Raw genomic sequence first — 27959 nt, 5'->3', positions numbered from 1 at the left:
CTTTTTGTGTGCTGCATTCTGCAGCACAGACAATGAAAGAGGACAATGATTCCCAGGATTGTTTTTGTACAAGAAGGTATCCCTCCCAGCACAAAAACAATCCTGCATGCAACGCAGCTACCCTTGCGCCATGGTGCAAGGGTGCCTGCATTGGTGCTAGGCAGCCCATTGTGCACCTGTGCACCAGTTAATCTGCCCCCAAATTGTTAACACTGCCTGATTCTCCCACTTCACATGTGTGGAAGGGCCATTCTCCAAAGTACAGTGTGCCACAGAGCAAGCCTCATATATTCACTGAGGAAGGTGTGCTTGTTTGGAATATAAAAAAACTCAAAAATCTTTACATTCAGACCTAGGTGAGAGTATGTGTAAGCCCTGACACACTAAGGCCCTCATTACAACCCTGGTGGACGGTGATAAAGCGGTGGTAATACCGCCAACAGGCCGGTGGTAAAAAAATGGGATTACGTCCACGTCGGAAACCGCCAACATAAACAGCCACTTTAACACACGACTGCCACAGCGGTATCAACAATCACCACAGCGGACACCGCCATCAGACAGGCGGAAGACAATGTACCGCTCACCCTATCACAACCCGCCAATCCGTCAGCTTTTCCGGGACAGTACCAACAACATCGAAAGCACAGCGCAAACAGGACTACAAAGGGAAACCACTCACCTCTCGACAATTCAAAAAGAACCAGGACGCCATGGAGCCCGAGCTGCAGGTCCTGCCAATGCAGGTCTACCTCCTCTTAGGCACCGGATATCAAAGGCAGCGGCGACGACCACGGTGAGTGCTGCACCTAGCACACAGGGGAGGGTGGGAAGGAAAAAGAGAGTGACACACACACACGCAACACCCCCACCCTCACCCACAACACCATACACACAAAAACATGCATCAATAGTACATTTACACCCCGTAACCCCCTGGAAGAACGCAAGGACAAAAGCATTTGAGTTCAAACAGTGATATTTTGAAGCATGCAGATATAGTTAACGATTAGCAAAACAGTATATACAAATATTTACAATATGTACAGAAGGCCGTACACTGTCCTTTGAAAATCTCTGTGGCCCACTGGGCCAAAAATCATGGGCGAAGCTCACACTTGACTCCTGCCTCAAAACGGAGAGAACACTGCAGGGGCATCAGGTCATAAACACACAGGCACCTCGGCCAGAAGATGGTACTACGCCACTGCTCCTGGAGGGGGCTACATGCCCACAGCAATGTCCTGAGGAGTGCAAAGCCACAGTCTCTCAAGTGGGTGGTTTGCCCACTGCTTTCTCCTGGGGAGTGGAAAGCCACAGTCTTTCAAGTGGGTGGTTTGCCCACTGCTTGGCCCTTGGGAGTGCAAAGTCACAGTCTCTCAAGTCTCTCAAGTGCGTGGTTTGCCCACTGCTTGCTCCTAAGGGAGTGCAAAGCCACAGTCTCTCAAGTGGATGGCTTCTCCATTGGTTCTGGAGGGGGCCTTGTGCCCAGTCTGCTTCATCCTGCCAAGGATAGTGATAGTGGATGCATTTCTTCAGTGGTTCTGGAGGGGGCCTTGTGCCCAGTCTGCTTCATCCTGCCAAGGATAGTGATATTGGATACATTTCTCCACTGGTTCTGGAGGGGGCATTGTGCCCCGTCTGCTTCATCCAGCCAAGGACAGGGTGAGTGGATGCATTTCTCCACTGGTTCTGGAGGGTGCACTGTGCCCAGTGATACTGCACGTGGGGTGTGGCAGTTCACATTCCCTCACCTGAGTGTTTGAGGCACAAGATTTGCAGGGAACAGGTAGCATGATACTCCAAGGAGGCAGGCCCAGACTCCACCCTGCGGCGACTAAGGCTGCAAACTGGTAGTAGTGCTGGTGGGGGTGCTTCAAGTGGTGGTGGGAGGCTCGAGGCCGTCTCCTGCAGCCTCGGACAGCTTTCCAGTGGGAATGCTGCTGCTGACAGTTGTTGTGGCACCGGCTGGGCATGTGGCGGTGCAGATAGCAGTGCACATTATCATCACATACAGACTTGATCATGCCACAATCCAAGAACTGTGTGCCCAATTGGAGCCAGACCTGATGTCAGCTATCCGCCAGCCCACAGGTATCCCCCCTCTAGTGCAGGTCCTGTCAGTGCTCCTTTTCCTGGAAAATGGTTCCTTTCAAACTACAGTGGCCATGGCATCAGTGATGTCTCAGCCCATGTTCTCCAACGTGTTGACCAGAGTGTTGTGTGCCCTGCTTAAACACATGCGCAGCTACATCGTGCCCCCAGGTGGAGGATTTGCCACAGTGAAGGGTGACTTTTATGGCCTGAGACATATCCCCAAAATCATTGGTGCCATTGATGCATTGATGGTACACATGTAGCATTTGTCCCGACTATTCCCCCCCCCTCACCCCACACCCCCACCGGAGAACTGAACAGTTTTACAGGAATAGAAAAAGCTATAACTCGATGAATGTGCAGATGGTGTGTTTGGCGGACTAGTACACCTCCCATGTGAATGCCAAATATCCTGGCCATGTGCATGACGCATTGATATTGAGGAATAGCAACATCCCACATGTCATGGGCCAACTCCAGAGGCATTGGGTTTGGCTAATAGGTGAGCCAAAGGTCCCCACCGAGTATAAGTTGGTGTCTGGATATGGGATTACCCCTAAGGGTTAGTGTGTATCTAACAGTTGTCACCCTATATTTGGAGGTGACTCTGGTTACCCCAACCTCTCATGGCTACTGACCCCAGTGAAGGATGCCAAGACAAGGGCAGAGGAACATTACAAGAAGCACATGGGTGTAAAAGGAGGATAATTGAGAGAACATTCAGCCTCCTGAAGGCCAGGTTCCGGTGCCTCCATCTGACAGGTGGCTCCCTGTACTACTCACCCAAGAAGGTGTGCCAGATCATTGTTGCATGTTGCACAACCTGGCCTTGAGACACCAGGTGCCTTTTCTGCAGCAGGATGTGCCTGAAGATGGTCTTGTGGCAGCAGTGGAGCCTGTGGATAATGAGGAAGAGGAGGCAGAGGAAGAAGATGTTGACAAAAGAATGAATATAATACAGCAGTACTTGCAGTGACACACAGGTAAGACACTGTAACTTCACTTAATATTTCAGTAATCTGCTGGACATTGTACATAGCAGCCTATTACCCTATGTCTATGGCCACTGACTGTTCCCTTTGGATTATACATTTTCAGATCTGTGTGCCCCATTCTGGCTCCTGCTATATGTACTTCTGCCCACCAAAGGCCATCCTGTAGTATATTTCACTGTACATATACGTTGCAATGGTTTGAGAATGTTGTACTAATACATTTGAGATTCATTACACTGACTCCAGTATGGTATTTGTTTCAAGGGTGTTTATGTGCCAATAAGTATAGGGGTATGTGTAAGGGGCTGGGGTGATGGTGGAGGAATGTCCAGTTAGAGTCCAGTCTCTTGGTATCACAGGTGCATTGTCCAAGGGGGCATAGGGAGGGGAGCAATGGCAGTTCAAGGTGGATGGGGTAACAGAGTGGGACAGAAGGGTGACTATCAGGAAAGTCCTATTTCCTGGCGGGGGTCTTGGCAATGTTCTCTGTCTTCTGCCTGGATCACAGGGACCGTTTGCAGGGTGGTTCTCCTTCTGCAGGGGGTGTGGTGCTGGTGGCCTGTTGTTCCTGTGGCGGGGCTTCCTGTCCACTAGCACCAGTGGAGGTGGAAGGCTGGTCCTCCGTTTGGCTAGTGTCAGGCACCCTTTGTTGTGCCACTGCCTACCTCATGGTCTTGCCCATGTCAGCCAGCACCCCTGCAATGGTGACCAGGATGATGTAGATTTTTATTAGGTCCTCCCTGATCCCCAGTTACTGTCCCTCCTGCAGCCTTTGGGTCTCCTGCAACTTGGCCAGTACCTGGCCCGTGGTCTCCTGGGAATGGTGTTATGCTCCCAGGATGTTTGAGAGTGCCTCGTGGAGAGTGGGTTCCTGGGCCTGTCCTCCCCCGTTACACAGCAGTCCTCCCAGCTTCCCTGTTGGCCTGTGCCTCTGTCCCCTGAACCTGTGTGCCCATTGCCACTGACCCCAGATCCCTGATCGTACTGGGTTTGTGGGGTTGCCTGGGGTGGTGGACACACTGCTGATTGACATGTCCTGGGGACTGTGGCATGGGTCCACTGGGTGGGTACTGTGCTGGTGTTTCCTGAGGGGTGCGGCTCTGTGGTGGGTTGGGACTGTGGCAGGGGAACCGACTGTCCAGAGGCCCCTGATGGGCCAGGTTGGGCATCCTGATCCAGGCGTGCAGAGCTGCTGTCGTCACTGTGGGCCTCTTCAGGGGGGGACTGGATGTAGCTGGCACCTCCTCTCCGGTGACGTTGAGTAGGGGTCCTGTTGGGATGCAAATGCATTGTTAATGTATGTGCGTGTTCCATATTGTACATGGGTGTGTTTCCCTGTATGATTGTGCTTTACCTGTTACCTTGGCCTTGTGTGGGTGGTGAATTTCACACCAGAAAGGACTTTGCTTGTCAATGCAGTCTCCAACACCCTGGTGTGTGTCTGGGCCCTGGCCTGGACAAGGAAGAATCTCACAAACACTTGAGACTTTGCTTTGAAGTTTCACAACTTCAAAGGCAGAAAGGGGTATAAGAAGAAGACCCAAAACCCCAGACTTTAGAATCTTTCTGGAATCAAGAGGAACATCTGCCCAGGAGAAGAGCTGAAGAGCTGAAGGAGGAGTTGTCAGGAAGACCAGATCCTCGGGGCCTGTGCACGTTCCCAACATGTCCACCACTAGACTGCTCCAAAGCTCCAATAGATATACCACAGAGCCAGAGAGAGAGTCTAAGTGGGGGAAAAGGGGATTAGGATTAGGTAGGGAACAGCTGGGAATGAGACCTGTAGGAAGCAAGAGGTTAAACAACACAATGCCAAGATATAATCACATTGACTTTCACTAGACTATGGTTCTAAGAGTTCTTATACTGTAATCATGGATAACCTAAGAAATGACTATAACTAGACCTCAAGAAATCTAGGTACCTGGAAAAATCAAGAATGGGTTAATACAATGTTTCATATGAGCTTTTCAGGAAATATCACATACTGTGTAGAATACAAGAACATTCAATAATGTTTCAGAATAAACATTGCATTTTTACATGAGGAAAAAGGCTATCTGAACCTTCCCTGGAAACAACAGGGACTGTACTAGGAACTTAATATGCATAAAGAATGTCGCACTTTGAATTAAGCGTTTCAAAGAAATCCAAAAGCTCAGGATAAGTGTGTGCACCTCAACAAACCCAGCACACCAAAGTTTTCAATGTCATGAAATGATCACGCACACTGCCGATCTAAAAGCCAAGCGTTTTATTCCAAGGTTGAATTGCGCACACTGTTGCCAATTCGAAATACACTATGCAAATATCAGGAAATGATCGCGCACACTGCCGATCCAAAAACCAAGAGTTTTATGTCAGGGTTGAATTGCGCATGCTGTTGCTGATTCGAACAAGAATATGCAAATGCCATGAAATGAATTGCGCACTCTGCCGATTCGAATAAGAATATGCAAATGCCATGAAATGATCGCGCACACTGTTGCCGATCTGAATGCCAAGGTTTACATGTTAGAAATGAATTGTGCACTCTGCCGATTCAGACAAGAACATGCAAATGCCATGAAATCACACTCACGCACACAGAGAGTTTCACAACTAGACCCAAAACTCGAATGTCTTTGAGAATGGGGGTTGGGGGCCCAGCCCGACCTCCACCTTACAGCCCTGCTCAAGGATCACCAATATAATGAGGGCAGGCCTGGAATATTAAGGTAGGCCTCCGGGACAGGAGCTCAGGAAGTTGCTGCTGCTCTGCACCGGGACCTCTGAACAGTGAGCATGCGGAGCCGGGCCGGCTCCCCCATACAGAGCCAAGCCCAGCCCACAAACCACACCCAGCCACGTTGCAGTGAAAGCTCCCAGAAGGTCCCAGAAAGGGACCACACCCTAACACACTCAGTAAGCCTGCAGCAATACCTTGCAAATGAACAGTTATTGCAAACATCATTAATAGTGTTTTTCAAGGATAAACTCTGCAATGCAAAAGGTTAACATACTGCATATAAACACAATGCATGAATTATGCTCTTGTATAAAGACTGGGTCTTTGCATTTTTGTTGCCCGTAGAGCGCGCACTGTCCTGATGTTGACAGGAGTAATGTCTTTTTGCTGTGTTGCTTTGCTGGACTGGCCTGCAGTTGCTGCTTCTGCCTGAAAGGAGTGCAAAGGGTGAACTTTGCTGTGTGTCCTGCTTGAGAAGATTGTCCAAGGGCTTGGAGTAGAGCTTGCCTCCTGTTGGAAGTCTCAGGGACACAAAAGACTTCAGTTTCCTCGACCTGCAGCACTCGGAACTGTATGTGTTGTGCTGTTTGTAGGAGGCTGGACTGGCTTGTAGTGAGTACCAAGGGGTACTTACACCTTGCACCAGGCCCAGGTATCCCTTATTAGTGTATAGGGGTGTCTAGCAGCTTAGGCTGATAGAAAAGGTAGCTTAGCAGAGCAGCTTTGGCTGAACTAGGAGACGAGTGAAGCTCCTACAGTACCACTAGTGTCATATGCACAATATCATAAGAAAACACAATACACAGATATACTAAAAATAAAGGTACTTTGGGGGTCATTCTAAAGACCGCCAGGGTCGAGCCAACAGGCTGGCGGTGCTTCCAAGCCAATTCTGACCGTGGCGGTGAAGCCGCGGTCAGAAAACCGGGGCCGGCGGTTTCCCGCCGTTTTTCCCCCAGCTGGGCGAATCCGCCAGGGCAGCGCTGCAAGCAGCGCTGCCATAGGGATTCTGACCCCCTTCCCGCCAGCCTGTTTCTGGCGGTTGTCACCGCCAGGAAGAGGCTGGCGGGAACGGGTGTCTTGGGGCCCCTGGGGGCCCCTGCACTGCCCATGCCACTGGCATGGGCAGTGCAGGCTCCCCCTAACAGGGCCCCATGAAGCTTTTCACTGTCTGCTTAGCAGACAGTGAAAAGCGCGACGGGTGCAACTGCACCCGTCGCACTGCCGCAACACCGCCGGCTCCATTCGGAGCCGGCTCCTGTGTTGCGGCCCCCATTCCCGCTGGGCCGGCAGGCGCTAACTTGCTTAGCGCCCGCCGGCCCAGCGGGAATGTCAGAATAGGGGAAGCGGTATTTTGGCCGCATGGCGGCCAAATGGCGCTTCCCGCATGGCGGGCGGCAACCGCCGCCCGCCAGAGTCAGAATGACCGCCTTTATTTTTATGACAATATGCCAAAGTATCTCAGTCAGTACCCTCAGTATGAGGATAGCAAATATACACAAGATATATGTACACAATACCAAAAATATGCAGTATAGTATTAGAAAACAATGCAAACAATGTATAGTTACAATAGGATGCAATGGGGACACATAGGGATAGGGGCAACACAAACCATATACTCCAAAAGTGGAATGCGAACCACGAATGGACCCCAAACCTATGTGACCTTGTAGAGGGTCGCTGGGACTGTAAGAAAACAGTGAGGGTTAGAAAAATAGCCCACCCCAAGACCCTGAAAAGTGAGTGCAAAGTGCACAGAAGTCGTGATAGGGGAATTCTGCAGGAAAGACCAAAACCAGCAATGCAACAATGATGGATTTCCAGACGAGGGTACCTGTGGAACAAGGGGACCAAGTCTAAAAGTCACGATCAAGTCGAGAGTGGGCAGATGCCCAGGAAATGCCAGCTGTGGGTGCAAAGAAGCTGCTACTGGACAGTAGAAGCTGAGGATTCTGCAAGAACGACAAGGGCTAGAAACTTCCCCTTTGGAGGATGGATGTCCCACGTCGTGACAAGTCGTGCAGAAGTGTTTTCCTGCGGAAAGATCATAAACAAGCCTTGCTAGCTGCAAAGCTCGCGGTTGGGGATTTTGGGTGCTGCTGTGGCCCAGGAGGGACCAGGATGTCGCCAATTGCGTCAGGGGACAGAGGGGGCACCCAGCAAGACAAGGAGCTCTCTCAGAAGCAGGCAGCACCCGCAGAAGTGCCGGAACAGGCACTACAAAGTGGAGTGAAATGGTGCTCACCGGAAGTTGCACAAAGGAGTCCCACGCCACCAGAGGACAACTCAGGAGGTCGTGCAATGCAGGTTAGAGTGCCGTGGACCCAGGCTTGGCTGTGTACAAAGGATTCCCTCGGAAAGTGCACAGGAGCCGGAGTAGCAGCAAAACACACGGTTCCCAGCAATGCAGTCTGGCGTGGGGAGGCAAAGACTTACCTCCACCAAACTTGGACTGAAGAGTCACTGGACTGTGGAAGTCACTTGGACAGAGTTGCTGGATTCAAGGGACCTCACTCGTCGTGCTGAGAGGAGACCCAGAGGACCGGTGATGCAGTTCTTTGGTGCCTGCGGTTGCAGGGGGACGATTCCATTGACCCACGGGAGATTTCTTCTGAGCTTCTAGTGCAGAGAGGAGGCAGACTCCCCCCACAGCATGCACCCCCAGGAAAACAGTTGAGAAGGCGGCAGGATCAGGGTTGCAGAGTTGCAGTAGTCGTCTTCGCTACTTTGTTGCAGTTTTGCAGGCTTCCAGCACGGTCAGCAGTCGATTCCTTGGCAGAAGGTGAAGAGAGAGATGCAGAGGAACTCGGATGAGCTGTTGCATTCGTTATCTAAGAAAATCCCCAAAGCAGAGACCCTAAATAGCCAGAAAAGAGGGTTTGGCTACTTAGGAGAGAAGATAGGCTAGCAACACCTGAAGGAGCCTATCAGAAGGAGTCTCTGACGTCACCTGCTGGCCCTGGCCACTCAGAGCAGTCCAGTGTGCCAGCAGCACCTCTGTTTCCAAGATGGCAGAGGTCTGGAGCACAGTGGAGGAGCTCTGGGCGCCTCCCAGGGGAGGTGCAGGTCAGGGGAGTGGTCACTCCCCTTTCCTTTGTCCAGTTTCGCGCCAGAGCAGGGCTGAGGGGTCCCTGAACCGGTGTAGACTGGCTTATGCAGAAATGGGCACCATCTGTGCCCATGAAAGAATTTCCAGAGGCTGGGGGAGGCTACTCCTCCCCTGCCTTAACACCTTTTTCCAAAGGGAGAGGGTGTAACACCCTCTCTCTGAGGAAGTCCTTTGTTCTGCCATCCTGGGCCAAGCCTGGCTGGACCCCAGGAGGGCAGAAGCCTGTCTGAGGGGTTGGCAGCAGCTGCAGTGAAACCCCTGAAAAGGCAGTTTGGCAGTACCCGGGTTTGTGCTACAGACCCGTGGGATCATGCGATTGTGCCAACAATGCCAGGATGGCATAGAGGGGGCAATTCCATGATCATAGACATGTTACATGGCCATATTCGGAGTTACCATTGTGAAGCTACACATAGGTATTGACCTATGTGTAGTGCACGCGTGTAATGGTGTCCCCGCACTCACAAAGTCCGGGGAATTTGCCCTGAACAATGTGGGGATACCTTGGCTAGTGCCAGAGTTCCCACACACTAAGGGCCATATTTATACTTTTCGATGCACAACTGCGCCAACGCAGTTGTGCGTCAAAAAATCTAACGCCGGCTAATGCCATTCTGAAGCGCCATGCGGGCGCCGTATTTATTCAATGACGTTAGCCGGCGTTAGCCGGCGGAGCTGCCTGGTGTGCGTCAAAAAAAATGACGTACACCAGGCAGCGCCGGCGTAGGGGAATATGGAGCTTGGGCGCCAAAAAATGGGGCAAGTCAGGCTGAGGCAAAATTTTCGCCTCAACCCGATTTGCGCCATTTTTTTTTGACTCCCAACCCCCATTGAAATGACTCCTGTCTTAGCAAAGACAGGAGTCATGCCCCCTTGCCCAATGGCCATGCCCAGGTGACTTCTGTCCCCTGGGCATGGTCATTGGGCATAGTGGCATGTAAGGGGGCACAAACCAGGCCCCCCTATGCCACCCAAAAAAAAAAAAAAAAAATGACTTACCTGAACTTACCTTATGTTCCCTGGGATGGGTCCCTCCATCCTTAGGCGTCCTCCTGGGGTGGGCAAGGGTGACAGGGGGGGGTCCCTGGGGGCATGGGAGGGCACCTCTGGGCTCCTTCCGAGCCCACAGGTCCCTTAACGCCTGCCCTGACCAGGCGCTAAAAAACGACGCAAAAGCGGCTGGACGTCATTTTTTTTGACCCGCCCACTCCCGGGCGTCATTTTTGCCCGGGAGTGTAAATACGGCACACACGCCTCGGAGTCACTTTTTTAGACGGGAACGCCTACCTTGCATATCATTAACGCAAAGTAGGTGTCCACGCTAAAAAATGGCGCAAACTCCATGGACTTTGGCGCTAGACGCATCTAACGGCAGAGTATAAATATGGAGTTCGTTTTGCGTCGAATTTGCGTCAAAAAAACCGACGCAAATCCGGCGCAAACAGAGTATAAATATGGCCCTAAGTAACTTAGCACCCAACCTTTACCAGGTAAAGGTTAGACATATAGGTGACTTATAAGTTACTTAAGTGCAGTGGTAAATGGCTGTGAAATAACGTGGACGTTATTTCACTCAGGCTGCAGTGGCAGGCCTGTGTAAGAATTGTCAGAGCTCCCTATGGGTGGCAAAAGAAATGCTGCAGCCCATAGGGATCTCCTGGAACCCCAATACCCTGGGTACCTCAGTACCATATACTAGGGAATTATAAGGGTGTTCCAGTATGCCAATGTAAATTGGTGAAATTGGTCACTAGCCTGTTAGTGACAATTTGGAAAGAAATGAGAGAGCATAACCACTGAGGTTCTGGATAGCAGAGCCTCAGTGAGACAGTTAGTCATAACACAGGTAACACATACAGGGCACACTTATGAGCACTGGGGCCCTGGCTGGCAGGGTCCCAGTGACACATACAACTAAAACAACATATATACAGTGAAATATGGGGGTAACATGCCAGGCAAGATGGTACTTTCCTACACTGTTCAAGAAGAGAAACCACTGCGACGCCGCCAACGACGTGCTGGCCTGCACCGCGAGCTGCTGTCGCCACATGGAGCAGCACTGCCCTGCTTCGCACCGCGACCCTGGTCTCTCCTACGTCGTCATAGGACGGCTTCAATGAGCTGCTGCTCGCACCGCATTCTGTGTGACCCGCACTCCAGCATCACCTGCTCACACTGCAGCCTGGGCATTCCCTATGACAACGCTCCTGCTGGCACTGGCACCCCTGCATGCACAGTAGCCTGTGGACACCACTCGTGAGGTACACGAAGCACCATCCCATCCCACACTGCAGCCCCGGTCCACCGAAGCCAGCACCATCAACTCCAGTGTCGTCACCAGGCATCCCTGCCTACACCGTCGCCTGTGGACACTGCTCATGAGGGCCATGAAACGCTGTCCCATACTACTGGCTTGGGCCCACCGACGGCACCGCTTCAGCAATGACGACACCGCTGCCTGCACCATGACCTGGTGACACCACACATCGCACCGCCCCGCCCCGCTTCACACTGTGACCTGGTCTCACCGACGCCGCTGGATGCCGTCACCGAGCCGCTGCCTGCACCATGAGCTGTGGGCATCGCACGTCACATTGTCCCACTTCACACCGCAGCCCCGATGCCATCCACGTCATCACTCCTGACTTCATCAGCCCGGAGTTCGATCTGCAACATGTGTGACTTCAAGGGCCTGATGACCCCCGCACCAACTCCGGAACCGACACATGACATCAGAGACACCACTCTCCAGAGCTCACCGCGAGGATCACAACGCCTATTTGCGGGTCTTCACAACACTGTAGCCAGCACGCAATGCCGCAGCTGTATTGAACGGCTGGTTTTGTTGATCACGATGCTGTGATAGCTCCAGGTGGAGCTATCGACTTCAAGGAACTGTATTTTTGAGTAAATCTTGCAAAATTCATATCTTAAACACTGTCTGTTGGATTTTTATCCTTTTGGTCTTGTTTTACACAGATAAATATTGGCTATTTTTCTAAAACTGGTGTGGTGTCCTTTTGTAGTGTTTTCACTTATTACTGTATGTTATGTGCAAAGGCTTTACACATTGCTTCTGAGATAAGCCTGACTGCTCGTGCCAAGCTACCAACGGGGTGAGCAGGGGTTATCTGAGCTGGTATCTCACTTATCCTGACTAGAGTGAGGGTCCCTACTTGGGCAGGGTTCAAACCGACTGCCAACGAGAGACTCCATTTCTAACACTGACACAACCACAGCACCCACCACACCTCCATCTGCCTCATCCAGCCAACACACGCACAACTCAAAGCACAGCATGGCAGGTACAGGTCCCCTTGCAATATCCACACATGGACACAGTTGACAAGTGTGATTTTACCTTCATTGTGGTTCCAATATTCATTTGCCAATGAAAACTGATGCCATCATGACAGTTATGTGTGTGTTTGATGTGTGTTGTGAAGTAGTATGTGGCCACCTGTGTCTGAAACACTGATGTCCCTTACATATACATGTCACAGTAGTTAACAAAAATTACTGTGACCTGTATATGTCGGCAGTGGTCCCGTACACATGTGCAATGATCTTCCGACGTACACCGACAATGCAGGTTGCCTATCTTCAGCGACGGCGAAGGGTTGTGTTTTCTCCATGGTCCTGTGGAAGAAGTGAAAGAGGGTCCTGTCCAGTTGTGTCAGCCAGAAACAGAAGTTGAATCAGGAGAAATGGTGAGTTTGCACCCCTTTCTCCACCCAATATGCCCAGACTTAAGGACAGACCACCACCTTTTGCTTGGTGGTAAGGTATATGCATTGCAGTAAGTGTGGATGGGGTCCTGCCGTCAGCCACTATTTCCTTTGGCACCGTGGTTGGGGTGGGAATCCATGGCGGAGTTGGCAGGACTTGGGTGGATTTTTGCCTATGAGACCACCAACAGTTAGAAAACTGACAGTAGAACCATTACCAACAACACCTAAATGAGACTCTTTATGTCCATTCTTAGCTAAGTGATTAAAAAAGGCAATGGTGTCTCATTTGCAAGCTTCTTGAGTATCAGACACCACTAACAGGTGGTTGTTGTACTGAATTAGGACAGAATTAGAGGGCATGATTAGAGCCTCAAGATTCTTTTTAAGCATCTAATTAGAAATTGAGTAACTCTCCTATTGGGACTCGGCACCATGACAAAACACAGTTTGGGAACCGAAAAGCAGAGAGGTACTAGTTGTCCTCATGCAAAGGAACAGTGAAAAATGGGTGACACAGATTGATGACAGTAAGCTACTCAGCCTCATATGGAATTTGAAACAAAATCCCAGGTGGATTAGCTACCACAACATAACAGGGAACAACAATGTTGTTAATCGTTCTAGGGTCCTGCACTATGTGGTATTTAACACTAGGCTTCTGCAAGCCTATAATGGGTGAATGATATGGACTCCCAATTAGTTCCTTCAAAATGCCTTGTATCATTGACTCAATCACTTGAGTAATCCAAGCAATTATTTCAGAGGTCAAATTATATTGTGAGGCTCTTGGGTACTCAAATATCGAGCTTTACTGTTATGCCAACAGGCTCAACTGCCTTTATGAAACCAATATTTTTTCCTGAGAAGTCCCAGACCTCAGACTTCACCATATCCTTAATATCCGGTGGTAAGTCATCAGATATCATCACAGGATACACTCAACCTTTGGCCCTTGACTCAATTTATAACATATGTTCTCATAATGAGTTTGAAACTATGCCTTTTGGTGTACAACTTGGATTATTTTTCCAGAGATGGATAGATTTGGAACTTACACTGTTCTAACAGTAGAGTGGGCACAATCAATATCATTCAAGAATGACATGGTGTGGCTATTCACCTCACCTTTCACGAATGGACCACTCTGGTCTACCTCTAAGACTGCACCAAGTACTCAATCTTCCTCCCTCCTCGAACAGTTATTCTCACATCTCTCCTAATCAAATTTCATATAGCATTAAAAGTTTTCATTTTCAACAGTAATGTAAATAATCACAAATAGCATACTATTTCAAACAAGGGATACATTATTTTTGATTGCGCATTTCATCCATAGTTAACAACCAATAAAGGTGTGGCACCAATGCCAATCCTTCAATCTCAATGCGGCACACTGTAATGTCCTTCTCACTCCTCGAAGTGGCTCACTATCCTTTACAATTCTTTGCAAAAGTTGTAATACAAGCACCCATAAGTACAAGGCAAATTCAGCAATTTGTGTGCTCCACTAAATAATCAATAGTATTCAATCACACAAGAAATAGTCCAGAGTGACAATTTCTGGCCTACTGTGACTCACACTTGAGTGAAATCTCAACCAGCTGGGAATCACCCAGATTAGTGTAGATTCACCCATGCGCAAAAGGATCCACCACACCAAACACACCGTACTCTCATCCAAAGGTATTTGTCCCTATCTCAATTGTGTAGCCAGTGGCGCCTACGACCAACACCACAAAACTTAGCAGACAATTACATCACAGTGTATTCTACACTGATAACGTATTACTATATAGGGATCTTAGGCTACGTCAAGGCCAAAAACCACTTCAACTTAGCATTATGCACTTCCACAACTACACAACAACTTAAAACATCACCACATTATACCACGTAACCTCAGCAAAACTCTGCAAGCTATACATAAGGAATTGCAACACACGACCTCATTGATACGCACTCCTCTGCTGCTACAACTTAATTCCAAATTTCTGGAATACCATTGCTCCTCCAAATTGGGACATAGGCTTTGGGATCAGGACTGAGCCTGGGGAAGACTGGACTATTACATGGATACAGTAACTCCTTCTGTCGCAATAACTGAACCATCTGACATGCTACCATTTGAAAGTGCACAGTAGCGTGATTACAAACTCTCATCTGATGGATCTTTTTAAGTTGATTGAGATTTCGAAGAAGTTAAAAGTAATAAACAATTCTGATTTCATGAAGCCCATTTGCCACATATTAAGGACCAGAAATTGGTAATTGAAGTCAAGTAATTTTATTTCCAATCAGTGATCAATCCGATATACCTGCATTTCATGAAAATATTACAGTATTACAACTGGCAAGCTATAATATTGCAATTGGTTCAGTCTCAATATATTAAGACACAAGGCAATAACAGCCACTTCAATAAGAAAACTGAGAATTAGAAGTAGGTATTCCATAAAGAAACTCCTGCACCCTCTTCTAAATCTGAAATAACTCTAAAATCATCAAATCTGAGTTATGAATAAGGAATGAGGAAGGAGTGAATACAGTCTTAGGAAATTTGGAAATGCGAGAAGGTGTCAGCATAGTGAAGGCTTCAGTCGATGTCTTCCAGAAAAAGTGCTTAGAATAAAGCTTCACTTGCCATAATAAAAGGAGCAGAGAGGTCTGTACCCTCAAAAGCCAAGGGAATCTGTCTTAACTTCTAACAGAGGGAGCATTACACAAAACAAACAAACCTTCAGCAACAAATGTACCTCTTTCCACCTCTGCAGTAACCAATCATGTCTCTTCTCTTGTGGTGCGCATTTGCAACATCACCTGCAATTCTGATCCCACAGAACCTTGACAGTTACTACAGCCTTGACCATTCTCCATTCCTGATACACAATGAATAGGAGAGTTCAGCTGCTCATTAGCTGTTCACAACTCTTGTCAAGATTTTTGTTCTCAGGGCGTGCTATCAGTGAACTAACAAAACTCATGTGGTCTAGCTAATGAAACCTTGAAATGTACCTGCAAAAGGAAAAACATGCTAACCAAGCAAAATACATTTCAGAATTAAGGCCTTTAGTTAGGCTAACTTTAACTAAACATGTAATGTGCAAATTTGCAAATACATGTTTAGACGTGCACATGTATAACTTCCAAAATAACTGCAGAACAAGAAATGCATTTTACTTCTACAAATGCAACTTAAAATGAAAATGTAAAATGTGAATAAATAATATGTGAAAGCAATATAAAAGAATATTAGTACACATGTTTATATAGCTTTCAGTTTCTTAGTGATTACATTTCATTAATGCATTTACATGTTCACACACGTTTATATTATTATGGCAGACAGTGAATATTATTTCTGAAATAAATGAGTGATTGTGCCATGACAGTGTATAAAGGTTGGAGTCTAAATTGCGGGTCTCCGTTACTCATCGTGAATATAACATTAAACAAGCTAAGTCTGCTTTTGCGATATAAAAATACACTTACTTGTGGAAAAGCAGGAGTAACCTTTAAATGCCAAAACAACAGTTAAAGTCTTTTGAGGTGAGCAGATTTGGATTATCTGCACTGTTGTAAAATGTTCCATATAAAAGAGCTGCTCTCCCCCTAAAACTGTCAACTACCCAGGGTTCCCTGCTTCCTTTTTTGCATAATTTATGCAGCACTCTAGGTCTGAAAGGGCAATGTTTTTACTTATACTGGTTGCTCCCTGTGTCTGAACAAAGCTATATATGTCTCTAACAATAAGAGACAAAACACATGTTGGGGTTTCCTTTGATTCATTCCACGTTGGCTTGGAGGTTATTTTACCAACCCAGAGCATTATTACTATGCCTGGAATGGTATAAGACTTTTGTCATTTTACAGTTCAGTGTGTATGGCACTTGCTAATCCTATGCCTAAAGACGTTGCTGTAAAAAAGGTGAAATGATTTGTCACTTTGTAGGTCTGCCTGTGTGAGAATTTGTGGTGTGCTATATGGTATGGCTGGGTAGTCCTACCATGAAGTAATCTCACAAATACCATCTTTGGTCCGGTCAGGTATGTTTACTTAACCTGAACCTCAACCCTGGGTAGCTGTGGTGGTGAGCAACAAGGCTTAGCTAATAAACAATGTCGAAAGCATTTAAGAACACCAAACAATGGAACAAGAAAGTCACACAACATGAAAGAAACCAGGCACAAGGTTAGAAGATAGAGTAGATGTTTTATGTATCTTTAGAGACCGTGATCATTAAAATCCTCCAGAGGGTTCCAGAGATATAGATTTTTAAAAGGATAAATAATTTTTGCATCAACAGCAAACAAGCATTGGTCAACAAAAACATTGGAAACTTTTGAAAAGTTTAGAAAAGTTAGCTCAACAACTCTGGCCCGAGTTGGGCAACCAACAGGACACAGGTCCAAGTGGCGAGAGAGGATACTTTGGCTGGTTACCTGGCCATTAGAGCGCTTTTAGAAAAGATCCAAACTTGACAGGATGACCTCTATAAACGATAACTGAGTGGTCTTAATGCTGAGGAATGCAGGCTCAAAGATGCTGTGTGGTCCGTGGGGGTGAAGTCCGGTGAAGTCCTAGGTCCACAGGTGAGTGGGACGACCATGGCTGTGGAGTTCAGGGTCCCACAAAGTCCACTTTGCAGGTGTTCCAAGGGCTGTGGATGCAGAACTTGTGCTTTTGTAACACAGTGTTCACGGTGCAAATCTTTGGTGGGGCTCGTGGCATTTTTGGTTGATGGATCTCCTCACAACCAACACTCAAAGGTTCAGCAGACACAGGAGCACCTTTTGGCTATCTCTGAATTGTCCTTGGGGGTGCCCGGCGTCTGGTAGTGGCAAGACTTCTGTAGTGGCTACCTGAGAGGTGGCTTGGGGTTCTGCAGCTTTAATGTCCCCAGTGCTGTTCTTGGGGCCAGCCAACTGACCCTTAGAGTCTGCTTTGGTTTGAGGTTTGGAATCCACATATTTCCAAGCTACGACATTGGAACAGGGTTCAACTTTCACTATCTCAAAGTGCAGCAGGTGCAGTCACTCCAGCTTTCATCCTCTGTTTGTGCACTTCCAATGGGTACAGAGTGGGCTTCCTCTTGTTCTCTTTCCAGAGTCAGTAAGTACTGAGGATCAACGTGCAGGGGTGCCATATTCATCCCCGAAAGTGCCTTGAGGGGACCACGTAGTTACTAGCCAATAGAGCCCCTAGCGCCACCGGAGGGTGACTTTTAGAGACAGTGTGGTGGCGCTATGCACTGTGACATATTTACAAGGAGGCACCAAACCACATTTAGTGGCTTAACACTGCCTTGAAAGTATGGGCCCCTTCAACGCATGTTTTTGCAACAGAGGGTGTGCAATGAGTGTTGCTGTGGGAATTCCACACCAACATCCATTGCTTTCGACGCTGCCTCTGATTTACAGGAAATCGTAAATCTGAGGCAGCACCAAAATGTAATGCCATCCCAGGGGTGGCGTTAGCATGGCGCAACAAGAAGAAATACTTTTATTTCTCCTAATTTTTGCTTTTTCTGTGTGTGCTGCAGAATGCTGAATTCTGCAGCACACATAAAAAGAGCAAAAGGCCATTAATGATTACCTTCCTGCACATAAACAATCATTCAATAAAGGTGATTTGCTACTTCTACGTGTGCTGCATTCCCTGGCACACATAGAATTGTCAAATTGCCATTGTAGATCTACACCTTCCTGCACATAAACCATGATTCCCTTCAACATAGACACCCTTGCACTATGGTGCAAGGATACCTGCGATGGCAGCTAAATTTAGCGCCAACACTATGGGAAACACAGGGGTGCGCCATATTTTTGTAAATACGGCGCATCCCTGCATTTCTGAACTTACGCAGTGTAGCGGTTGCAATTTTGGCACAGCGCTGCGCCAGTTCCATGTAAATATGCCCAAAATTTCCCATGATGTGTGGGGTCTGGCTATCCCAAAATGCCACATTATTGCCCCCTTTGAGATAGCATGACCATTCCTCGGAAAAGCAAACTACCCTACCCTAGAGGTGTGGCTACCTGGGGACAACATGCTCATGGTAAAACTAGTTTTGGGGTGGTTTTACCACCTCTGGCCCTGTGTCCATACTATCTTCAAGGACAAAGGGCATCCTGGTCATTGGTGTTGGGCCAGGCGGCCCAACAAGGGTAGCTTCCCCTTTGAAGCACGCCCCAAGCTAATCTCCTGAGTGGCCATCCTGAAAGCTGGCTGCATGTGTGTGTCTCTGTGAGGCTGCTGCACGTACAGAGCAGAGTGGTCACTTTTTGAAAAATATCCAACCATTTATAGTGACATTATTTTCAACCGGTGCATCAGTTTGCATTTAATGTCACAATTAATTTAATACCTCACATGATCTAGTTTGGTAATCCCAGTCATAGGTTAGCTGAGTGGGGATGCCACCCAGTAACATGTGTGAGCCATTGGGGCTACCAACTTTACCCACAGCAAAATGACAATTTGGAACTGTTGCTGTTTAGACATAACAAAATACCTGTGTCTCACTTCACAATATACAGCTCAATGCCATAGGGCCCGCTAGGCCTTCCTTCGGGGAGACTAACACTCTCTAGGCCTTCCTCACGGGCAACGTACGTACATGGTAAAGGGACAAGGTGGCTTTGCCATTAGTTTAAATGGCAAAGTTGAACTGACAGTGGAAACACTGTTGGTTCAGTCTGCAGTGGTAGGCTGGAAGCCATTTTTGGGTCATGTCACACCAATAGTGGCTCAAACAGTGCTCCGACCCTCAGTGGACATTTTGCCTTGCATTACCTGAGTACCATATACTAGAGACTTATAAGTGACTTGGGTGTATCCAATTTGTCATATACTTTGCATGGGGTCAGCGCACTTCAAAACACACAAGGTACTCTGGGACCATAGGAGAGTATTTTTCAGAGGAACAGAGGTCCCTTAAAAAAGAATTATAAGACTTGATACCACAGAGAGTTCCAATGAAATCTGTGGGATATACTGTATATATATATATATATATATATATATAGATAGATAGATATATATATACATATATATGAATAAAGTTTTATTACAAAAAAAATGCAAAATGAAAAGCAATGTAGTGGGTAAATATGAAAGGGTTCCAGTTAAGCAAAAATGTAATTATAATTGCTCAGGCATTTTACATGTGACCAAGGAGTATACACAGCATAAAGGTCACAACATTACAGTACTGTTGCTCCTGTCAAATGTACTTTTTTTGTAATGAGTTAAAGTACTGTTGTCTATGATGTTTTGATCCCTTCACTGCAATCTAGGGATCATCATCATGACATAATGATTATGCCTGAGATAAGCCCGAATAGATAGCAATTATGTAACCAAAACTTGGTGAGGACAAAGAAAAAGAAAAACGAGGAAAGGGAAGGGAAAAAAGGAGGGGGGAAACAGTGAATTAGACAATGCACACTGGCACTGAGGTCTGTATATCAGGCCTCAGTGCACTCTCAGAGTTGACAAAACAGCAGCATTTGTCCCAAAAAAATGGGGGTGAATATTTAACAAGAGGCATTTTCTTACAGCATGGATAGCACTATGCAAATCCTATGCTTAAAAACTCTGGTAGAAAAACATACATTTACAGTGAGCAGTTTGAAGTGTTGGTGCAGTTGTAGAGTGTTCTATGTAAAGCAACTGTTCTCCATCTAAACCTTGGGAAATAGCCAAGGTTCCCTGCTTCCTTTGCATTTACTTGGTACTCTAAGCTTGAAAGAGCATTGTTTTTAACTTGCATCCCTGTCCTGTACAGTAATTTAATCAATTATGTAATTTCACGTCATCAGTGATGTTATCAATGATGTAATAGAACATGTCATGAATGATGTAATACGTGGGGTCATAAGCAGGTCATGATCAGAATGCAAGTTATAGTTACCCAAGTTAACTATAAATGGTGAATTTTAGTGGATTTTTTAGTTTAAAATATTATGTTTTAACTGACAAATATCACCTAATTCCAATGTCACTTTAACATTTGTTTTTTTCAGTGAACTTCTGAGATTATTGTTAAAGTAAAGTAAGATAGTATTTCCATTCCTAACTACAAATTCTCTTTAACCTTTGGATTCTTCAATGATTTTTTGTTTTTTTCCAACATAAATTAAGATTTTTGTTCAACAGGTTTTTTGACATTTATCGTTTAATAACACAATGATACAAGCAACTCAGATCACTAACAGCCTCGAGAAATACACCAGGTGTGTTGGCTCTCCCATCGCCCCAACTCTAATCATATCACTGCTCAACAGTAGGGAGAGCTGCACTCATTCCCACCCGGAATAGGTGCAGAAGTGCATAGAAATGTTATATCTTGTGCAGAAAAAGAGAAAAAAAAAAGAAAAAACAACAACACTAACAACCAAATTATGGAGGTCATTCTGACCTTGGCGGTCCATGACCGCCATGGCGGAGTGCGGCGGAAGCACCGGCAACAGGCTGGCGGTGCTTCCTGGGCGATTCTGACCGCGGCGGTAAAGCCACGGTCGGAAAAGAGGAGCCGGCGGTTTCCCGCCGGTTTCCCGCTGGCCCAGGGAACCCGCCATGGCGGCGCTGCAAGCAGCACCGCCATGGGGATTCCGACTGCCTTCCCGCCAGCCTGTTTCTGGCGGTGTCCACCGCCAGAACCAGGATGGCAGGAACAGGTGCCGTGGGGCCCCTGGGGGCCCCTGCACTGCCCATGCCACTGGCATGGGCAGTGCAGGGGCCCCCTAACAGGGCCCCACAAAGATTTTCACTGTCTGCTTAGCAGACAGTGAAAATCACGACGGGTGACACTGCACCCGTCGCACCCCTTCAACTCCGCCGGCTCCATTCCGAGCCGGCTTCATTGTTGAAGGGGCTGTCCCGCTGGGCCGGCCGGCGGTCTTCTGGCAGTCGCCCGCCGGCCCAGCGGGAAAGCCGGAATGCACCGCGGTGCGGTCTTTCGGCGGGAACCGCTTGGCGGGTGGCGACCGCTGTCCGCCGCGGTCAGAATGACCGCCTATGTGCACCTGTCCCCCACAACGCGTTGTACAAAGACTGAGGATATAGCAGAAAAGCAAATGAGTCTCACGCACCGATGTAGCCACACACCCAATCCTTCCCAATGTCCCTTCTAGTGGGCTGGTTCTTACACGTGGAAAAGGTGCAGAGCCTTAAGACGCGGGCTACAGGCTGTGAGCGGTATTCCCCTGGTAGCGGTGGGGGTGCTGAGACGGTCTCCTTTGGGTTTCCATAGCACATCCCATAGTGTTCGCCCCATCACTGCCCTGTCCATATGTAATTGCAAAAACAACAGATGATGGACGGAATGCAGAACAAATCAAACATTCACCCCCAGTCACAGATCTGGGTTTAATCCACCAGTTTTTTTTGCTTGCCATGCCATTCCAGTTGAGACCCAGCCATATGCAAATCAGTCTTGACCCTGTTCCCCATGGGAACAGTCCAGCCCGAACTGCCAGGCCAGGTCTTCCCTGGACCAGAAACAAGCATCCTGGGACCGGTTTCAGGGTATCACCCTTCATCAGCGAGGCTAGCTTGAATCTCGTGGCATAGCAAGCACGGGACCCACGTCTGGGCATACCCTTCCCACTTGGGGCGACAAATGCAAAAACAACAGATGATGGACGGAATGCAGAACAAATCAAACATTCACCCCCAGTCACAGATCTGGGTTTAATCCATCAGTTTTTTTGCTTGCCATGCCATTCCAGTTAAGACCCAGCCATATGGAAATCAGTCTTGACCCTGTTCTCCATGGGAACGGTCCAGCCCGAACTGCCAGGCAAGGTCTTCCCTGGACCTGTCCATAGGTAGCCACAGCTTGTCGGATTCTCGGAGTGACCACTCAGCGATAACAGGGAGCTGTGCTGCTCTGTAATATATGAGAGGACCCGGGAGGGCCAAACCACCCTTGTCCCTGGGGCATGCAAGCAATTTATTGGAGAGCCGTGCTCTAGTGCCTTGCCAAATGAAACGGGTGAACATCTTACGGAGCTTTGTGTAAAAACTCCTTAGGAATGTCAATGGGCAGGCTTTGGAACAGATATAAAAACCATGGAAGTACCGTCATCTTAATGGTGTTTATAAGACCTAACCATGAATGCCAGAGCATTTACCATCTCTTAAAGTCCGCTCGTAGCATCCTAAGTAGGGGCGGAATATTTGCCTTAAACAGGTCGGCAACCCTGGGGGTAAGCCTCCCAGGTACAAAATTTATTTCTTGGCCCATACAATTGGAGAAGTGGCGGCTAGCACTCCCATCTCAGCAGTAGGAACTGTTAAGGATATATGATTTCCCCCTATTCACTTTGAAGCCTGCTACCTGCTCAAAAAGACCCAACTCCTCCTGGAGGGTCAGAAGGGTCATACGTAGTTTAGTAACAAAAAGCAAGATGTTGTCGGCAAACAGTGATATCTTAGGTTGGTCGGGGCCAAATTGGATGCCTTGAAAATTTGGATCTGCCCGTATCTGGGCTGCCAGAGGTTCTACTCTAAGTGCAAAGAGCAACGGGGAAAGGGGACAACCCTGTCTTGTTCCCTTGGATAGATCAAAGAAGTCAGAAGTCACCCCGTTTATGCGTATTCGTGACCGGGGATACGAGTAGTTGCTCATTACCATTGCTATGAACTGTTCCACGAACCCAAATCGCCACATGGTCGCTACCAAGAAGGACCATTCTACCTGGTCGAAAGCCTTATCAGCGACCAGTGGCAACAGCATTGCCGGGACCTGCTTCTTTGTCACCTTTTCCATCAGGTGAATAACCCTTCTCAAATTATCATGTGTTTGCCGACCTTTGATAAAGCCTGATTGGTCAGGATGAATCAGATCCAGCAACACACCCTCAAGTCTCCAGGCTAAGATTTTGGAACATAGTTTTGCATTGAGATTAAGCAGGGCAATGGGCCTATAAGAAGCACAGAGCTGAGGGTCCTTCCTCTCCTTATGAATAAGTGTGATCAGGGCTTCTCCCATAGTGGGGGATAGTGTGTGCTCGGCTCTTATGAAATTGAACAGGTTAGCTAGGTGATGTGTTAGCACTGCCCTAAAGGTTTTGTAGAAATGCGCAGTGAATCCATCGGGACCCGGCCCTTTGTGTAGTGGAAGGGAGTCAATGGCCTCCCGCACTTCGTCTGTGGTGAATGGGGCCACCATAAAATCGTTAGTATTTTGAGAAACCTGCAGGAGCTGAGTGTGTTGCAGGTTGCCCTCCTGGGTGTGGGCACTCGGATTATCTAATTTATATAGTCGGGAATAGAAGTTCCTAAAAGCTTGGGCTTTCTCCTCATCTGAATAATATTCCCCTGACTCATCCCGCACTTGCGCTATATAGTCCTTAGTTTGCTTGGCATGTAATTGCCTGGCCAGGAGAGTGCCTATTTTGTTCCCACTTACATAGTGTGATTTCTGGAGCCTCAACTTCTGCCCTATTAATGTATATATTGATTGCAATTTGCCTTTAAATGAAGTTACTTTCTTCTGAGTCTACCAGGCAGGGGAAAGCCTATGGGCCTGTTCAGGTACCTTCAGTGCACTCTCCAGACCCTGTCTTTCTTCAGCTTTCAACGGGTAAAGTGAAGACACTAATGAAATGCATGTGCCCCTGAGGACAGCTTTAAACGCGTCCCAGGTAGTGGGGGGGAGGAGTGTCCCCTCTTTTATTATTCTGAAAAAATTCTCTGATAACTCTCCGCAACGTCTCGAGTCGTTGGGTCACGGGTTAAAATGTTTGGAAAGTACCACCATCTGCTCCTTGAACACAGGAGGGTCCACTCCAAGCCCACCTCCACCGAGGCATGATCAGATATGATAATCGGGTGGATAGATCGTGGAGTAGGATCTATGAGAGTGGGAGAAGAATGTACAATCTTTCACCGTAGGGTGAAACGTGCGCCAAGATTTAAAGAGCCCCAATCTGTGAGGGGCCGTCTTAACTGATTTCGCAAAGGCACTTGTAAGCGGTCTCTGGGGGTGTGTTGTGTCTTGAGCGGCATCCCAAGTCAAGTTAAAGTCTCCCTGCAGCACAATCTCACCCTCTGCAAAAAACCCCAACACATCAAGGAAGCTCAATAGAAACTGCGTTTGGGCGCATAGAGTGTGGCCACCGTATCTTGGTTTCATTGGTATAGTGAGCACTTGACCCATATCTGGGCATACCCTTGAGATGTAGGGCATTGCATCAAACAGACAAAAGGTGATGGGAGAAATATATGCAATAAGTTCTCACTGGAGCAAGGTCAAGACCGATTTGCTTCTGGCTGTGTCCAAACTGAGGTTGCGTGGTGTGAAAAATAATGATGGACTAGAATCCGGCCCAAAGTAATTACCAATGGGTGAGAGTAGCCTTACCATTCCATCCATAACTTGTTGTATACTTCAGTCTGAACCTAAGCATGTGTCCTGTGCACACTGTGCCACTGGAACTAAGCTATACCTGGTTGACGAGCCCTAATAAGGGTGAAACCAGTTGTTGTGTTCTGGTTCAAGGAGGACCTGGTCTGGCAGCTCGAGCTGGACTGTTCCCATTGGAGCAGGTTCAAAACTGATTTGCTTAAGGCTGGTTCCAAACTGAGGTGGCATGGTTTGCAAAATTACAATAGACTGAAATGTGGCTCCGAGTAATTTCAAGTGCTTGAGATTAATTCAAGCATTCCTTCCATCACTTTTTTGTATACTTCAGCATACGACCTTCTGCATTTTCCCTTGATAACTTTGACACAGTTTGACAGATCAGCACAGAACATTGAGAAAAGTTAATACATTTTTGCTCCTTCATTGAAAATGTTGTGCCGATCTGTGAAAGGGTGGAAAAAAGGGTCCCAAAAGTGTGATTTCCCATTTAAATTTTCAAAGGAAGATTTGTTAGCTAATACAGAAAAGTTACCAAACTGAATTACACCAAATTTGGTATTAAGTCAGAACTTTACTAAAGGTTTGTGCTTTTGTTGGATTTGTGTAAAGCTGCTCAGTATTTTTTGGAGGAAATCTTTGTTTAACAAGTTGCTTGGATTGTGCAAGAAATGGTTAATATTCTGAAAAAGTTACAGATGCATTAACAGATGAGGATTCACAGTTATCTTTGAATTGCTATATTAAAAATAAACAAAACCAATTGACCAAGGGAGATTTTCTCCTGTAGGCCATTTTGAAACAGCAGATCAAAAGAAGATTATGGAAAGCAAAGAGGATCTGATTGGCTGGCACACACTGAATGAAAATGTGATGGCAGATATCAAAGGGCTCTGGTAATCAGTCCCCAGTCCTGGTAAAAAAAAAAATCAAATGCCAAAGAAAGGGGGATGATGAGCACACAGTGGTCCCCTGGTGGGAAGTCCCACATAGTGGGGCGTGCTTAACATTATCAAAACATTTTCTATTTTTTTATTATAGGATCTGTGGGTCTTGGGCCTAGATACACCTCTTCTGAATACAGGCATCACTAACTAAAGGGGCCTGGCTATGGAGGGGCTTGTACCTTCTACCCAGTCCACCAGGTGAAAGTTCATGGACTCAAAGGGGCCACTGTAGGTGGTACTGCCTTTCAAGTCCATGGATGCAGGCATCATGGACTCAAGTAGCCAGCTCTGCCTGGTACTCCACCACTAGATGCAAGTTTTAAGAGCCCGGCTGCGAAATAATCAAAAGGTGGATCCACCAAGCACCCTCACACACCAGAACACTAGGACCAGGGCAAGCTTCATAGAATGAAGAACCTGGCAGTGGAGTCCCAAAAAGCAGATCCACCACACTCCGCCCTACCCCAGAACTTCAGTGCAAGGGAAAGCTTCACATATTGAAGAGGGCAGCAGCAAAGCTGCCAAAAGGTAGAACCACCAAGCTCTCTCATCCAAACACCCGAAACACCAGACTAGGTTAAGCTTCACGATCACAAGGGCTTCAGAGTTGAGCTTTCAAAAGTTGGATCTGCCAAGCTGCGACTAACCTGGAATACAAACACAAGAGCAAGATTCACAGAGGGAAGGGCCTTGCGAGAAAGCCTCCAAATGGTGAAATCGCCAAAAAAAACACCAACCCAGAACATGAATGTCTGGGCAAGCTTCATGGACTGAAGAGCCAAACAGTGAAACTGGCAACAGACAGAACAGCCAATCTTCCCCACACCCCAGATCACCAGTGCTAGGGTAATCTTCACACAATAACTACAAAGCTGCCTCCTCCCCTACATTGGACTACCAGTGCTGAATCAAGCATCAAGGACTGAAGGGCCTGGTGGCAAAGGAGCCAAATGGTGAAACACCAAGCTTCTGTCTATCACAGGACACCAACATTGAGGTAAGCTTCAATAATTGAGAAGCTGTGCTTCGAAGGCACCAAGAGGTGGAACCATCAAACTTCTGCTGCCAGAACACCAATGTATTGGCAAGCTTCAGAGACTGAAGTGTTCTGCTGCTGTCAGAATCAACAGACTTACCCTTATCACCCCAGAACATGCATACCAGGGTAAGCTTCACAGTCTAATGGGCCCAGCACGGAAGCCACCAATAGGCACAACCACCAAGACCCCCCAACACACCAAGACTAAGGCATGCCTCAAAACTGAAGGTTCTTGCTGGTAAGTCACCAAAAAGCAGAGCTGTAAGGAAACACCAACACCAGGACTTGGCGGTGAAGCAGCCAAAGGTGGAATTGACGTCCCTGTCCAGAACACCAATGCCAGGGCAAATCTCAGGGACTGAAGGGCCTGGTTGTGAATCTGCCAAATGTGAAACTCCCAAACCCCTTCCGTACCCTGGAACAGCGATGCCTGGCAAGCTTCTATGGCAAAAGTACTCACTACAAGGCCTCCAAATGGTGGACCGTCAAGCCCCCTCTTCCACCCAAGAACACAAACCCCAGGGCAAGCTTCAGGGACTGAAGAGCCTGGCTTTGAAGCCACCAGATGTCAAAACTGCTGAGCTCCCTCCCCATATCAGTACACCAATGTCAGGGCAAGTGTGAAGGAATAAAGGGTCGGACTCCAATGGCACCAAAAGGCAGAAATGCCAAGCTGTCCCCCACATCCTTAATCACCAAGGCCAGGGCAAGCTTCCCCAATAGGAGGGGCCCTGCTGTACTCAGGGAAATGCAGTTGCTTCAAATACACTGCCCACCTGATAAACAAATGCCAGGCCAATCAGCCCAGCCAACATTCGACAATGGCTATGTGCAATGGGGGTTTGAAAGGCCATGAAGGATGGTCATAGTATCTGGCCAAAGTCCAGACCCAACTTTGAGACCATTAGTCTCACCCCAACGGCAGAGAAACAAATG

Source organism: Pleurodeles waltl, chromosome 4_2, assembly GCF_031143425.1.
Source record: "Pleurodeles waltl isolate 20211129_DDA chromosome 4_2, aPleWal1.hap1.20221129, whole genome shotgun sequence".
NCBI classification, from domain to species: domain Eukaryota; kingdom Metazoa; phylum Chordata; class Amphibia; order Caudata; family Salamandridae; genus Pleurodeles; species Pleurodeles waltl.
Note: the sequence above shows the minus strand (reverse complement) of the source record.